This window comes from Haemorhous mexicanus, chromosome 16 (assembly GCF_027477595.1).
Source record: "Haemorhous mexicanus isolate bHaeMex1 chromosome 16, bHaeMex1.pri, whole genome shotgun sequence".
NCBI lineage: Eukaryota > Metazoa > Chordata > Aves > Passeriformes > Fringillidae > Haemorhous > Haemorhous mexicanus.
The window spans coordinates 13,449,293-13,453,034 of NC_082356.1; positions in this window are offsets into that span (position 1 = coordinate 13,449,293).

The window sequence follows — 3,742 nt, forward strand, 5'->3', positions numbered from 1 at the left end:
GAGCTTGGGAAAGTGAGGAAAAAAGACAGTTCATGGGTGGGACAGAAAACCACAGCCAGACATGTGAAAAGTTAGATGATCCAATCAGCATCCTATCTTAGACGCGTGAACAGCTAGGCCTGGCCAATCATGTATTAGCTAGAGACACGTGGACAGTACAGAATTATTATAAATACAGTCTTTTGAGGGATAATAAATTTGGCTTCACTGGATCATATTGGTTGTCATGTGATATCCCTGAACCTCTGCATCCCGCACCGTTCCCCCCACAGGTTTCCAACAACACGGATGCTGTTAGTTCCAGAGCGCCCAGGATCTGTCTTGCAAGTCAGCTCCGGCAGGAGCAAGGTGGCTGCCAGAGGGCTGCTTATGGCCTCTGACACCCAATTGCTCAGGGCTTCCCGGTGCCCCAGCCCCTCAGGGTCTGCCCCAGCCCAGCCAAGCTGCCCCATAGCAGCGCCAGAGGACACCCCACCAGCCAGAGGGACCTCGGAGCCCTCAGCAACGCAGGCAGCAGCACACGGGCAGGAGGACACAGATGGCGCTTCCTGCCTGGCACAGGGCTTGTGGCCATCTCCAGGCACCGCTCTCGCAGGGATCCCCGCAGCTCCGGCCCCTGCCCGGCCTCTCTGTCGGCAGCGCAAAGGCTTCAGCGGAACCACCAAAGGCCAAGGGGCTTATGGGCATTTCCCCTGAGGCACTGCACGCCTGGGCAGCTGGCTGAGCACAAGCACCCTTTTCCCGCTCTTCCCCTATGCCCTGTGGACCCTGGGCAGCAAAAGAAAGATCCTGGCAGTCTGTGTATTATAACACAGTCTATATTTACATTGTAAAAGAAAACAAACAAAAAAAACCAAAACAAAAAAACAAAGAAAAAGGCTAGAAAAGAACGTTTCTGAAGAAAAAAAAAAAGCCTCCTGATTTAGGTGGCCTCAGAAAAAAGAGCCTGTGGATCAGCTCTCCACAGAGCTCCGGCAGGGCAGGCAGCTGAGCCGTGACAGGCGATGCCGCATCTTCCATGCCCTGCGCAGGTGACTTCGAAGCCGCTGGAACATGGAGATCGGAGCCGGATCTGATGACTTCAGAATGCAGAGTGTTTGAATTGCCAGGCTTCTGACAGCGAGGCTGACATCATTTGTTTGCTCTTCAAGGGCTGCAACAGAGAGCCACGGTCAGATCCCAGATCGTCAGGGACCCCAGGAGAGCCCCTGGCCAAGGCCATGCCAGCCGGCTCTTGCCATGGCCAGGAGGGAGCAGGGACCCAGGGGATCAGCCCGAAGCTGCCGGCGACGAATGGCACACGTGGCCCTGAAATCTCTGTGTGCTCTGCACACGGGAGCAGAGCCCACTGCAGCCGCGGCAGGGCTCGCAGTTCTCCACCCACTGTCAGCCCCCGTGCTCAGCCCACTGCCCTCACTCACCACTGCAGATCAGCTGGAGCTCTTGCTGCTGCCCACTCCAGCTCTGCCCGGCGATCCCTGTGAACACAGAATCTGTCACGCCCCCAGCGGCACAGCTCCCTGCCGGCGGCGCTGCCGGCGCTGTGGCCACACGGCCTGCTGGCCCGGCAGGGCTCAGCCCGGGCCCTGGCCGCACGCTACCGCCCAAGGGCACGGCTGCCAGAGGGCGGCAGCAGCGCCGAGGCCAGCCGGAGCTCCACGGCGCCGGGCCCGGCCAGCACTGCCGGGGTAGCAGGCGGGGCTGGGGCCGAGCTGCGGCGGGCCGGGGAGGGAGCCCGGGCTCGTGGCTCACCCATGAACCTGATGGCCGCCTCTTGCAGGGGCTCCTGTGGGCTCTGCAGGTAGTGCAGGGCACGGCGCAGGTGCTCAGCCGCGCTGCTCCTGTCCTCTGCCAGCTGGAGAGAGCGGCGGGAGGGAAGGAAGGGTTGGCGCGGGCTCAGCCCCTCGGCCGGGCGCTGCCTGCGCCCAGCCCCGGCCTCCCCTGCCCGCACAGCCCTGAGGCGCGGCCAGCAGCCGCCGGCGCCGGGCTCCCGAGGGGAGGGGCCAGAGGGCCGGCTGCTGCCCGGGGAGCGGCGGTGCCGGCCCGCCCCGCAGCTCCGCCGGGCCGGGGCTCCACGGGCACCCGGCTCGGGCCCACGGGAGCCTGGAGAAGAGCCCGCGCAGCCTCTGCGTGCAGCAGCGGGCAGGGGCACAGCTGCCCGGCCCGCACACTGAGCATCGCCCTCGGGGGCCTTCTCCAGGCTGAGGCTGGGCATTCTTGGCAGTCCTTACCAGGCACTTGCTGAACCTCCACAGTTTCTCCTCCTTCACCAGCTTTTTGAGATCCCTCCTCTTCATGAACTTGACCACAGAAAGCAGCGTTTCCCGGGAAGCCTGGAGAGCAGCAGAGACTTGGAGATGGTCCCAGAGCCCGGGGCATGGGACCAGCCTCCCTGTGCCACGGCCTGGAGGAGGCTGCGGTCCAGCAGGCGCAGGGCAGGATGCAGCCGAGCCCCCTCCCAGGGGGACAGCAGCAGCCCTTGAGTCCTCACCTCTGCCACGTGCTGATTCTCATCATGGCAGTGGAAGAGCAGTGGAAGCAGGCTCTGGTGCACAGGGCTTTCCAAAGGTTTTTCTCTCTCTTCCAAAAAGTCTATCATGTCTTGGAAGAGTTTTATGGAGAGCAGCTGTACCTGGCTGTTATCCTATATAAAAAAAAAAAGGCAAAAATACATCAGCATTGGCTCCTCCAGGCCTTCCTGGGCACAGGCCTGGAAGTGCACAGGGCACACAGTTTCCAGGCAGCACCCAGTGGCTGTGGCTGGGGGCACAGAGCCTTACGTGGTCAAAGAGCGGCAGGAGCGCCTCAGCCAGCTGCAGGGCAATGGGGGTTGACATCAGAATGTATTTGTGCAGGAATATAAAGCTGAGTGTCATCATAGCTATCTCTGCATCATTGTCCCACAGTAGGTCCATGAGGCTTTCGGTCAAGCTCCACATTCTTTCGTCCTGTGCGGAACACAAGTCTGTGAAACCCCACCCTGCTGCCCCAGGGCCCAGAGGCCAAAGGCCTGTCCCGAAGCACTCGGGCAGCTGAAGTGGGAGGCAGGAGAGCTGGGAGCAGCTGCCCCAGCACCCAAAGCCCAGGCAAGGCCAAGCGACTGCGTTCCCGGCGCAGCTTCAGCCACTGCCCCCTTCTCACCATTGAGGGATCATCAATGAGCTCGAGAAGGGCCCTGAGCGCCAGGCGACGCCTCTCCCTGCACTCGCTCTGCAGGTACCTTGATGAGACCTTCACAACACTGTCAGCACATTCACTTGAATCCAGGCACTCGAGGACCTGAAAGGCACAGGGCAGTGATGGAGGGCCCAGCCAGCAGGACCCCGGAGCCACACAGGGTTGGGTACGGGCAGCAGCACAGGGTGCAGGCACCGTCCCAGGCAGCTGTGGTGACGAGAGGGCAGGGAGCTGGGAGGCAGCTCAGCGAGGCAGCGCTGGACACCCGGCTCACCTCCACAAGGAATGCCAGGGCGGGCAGATCCCAGTGTGGCTCCTGCGTGCTGAGGAGCCAGAGGAGGTGGAGTGCAATACTGGAACACAAGCGAGGATAAGCATGGCGCATCTCCCTAGGAGGGTGAAAAAGAGACCAGGAACCTGAGCAAATCTCTCCAAGGACAGGCTCACAGAGTCTGGTGGTCTTGCACCACCATCCTGCAAAGGCACCTGGGCCATTGAGGAGGTGTCTCCTCGAGTGCTCTCTCCCCTCCCAGCCTTTTCCAGTCTGCTTAGCTGTCCCTCAGTG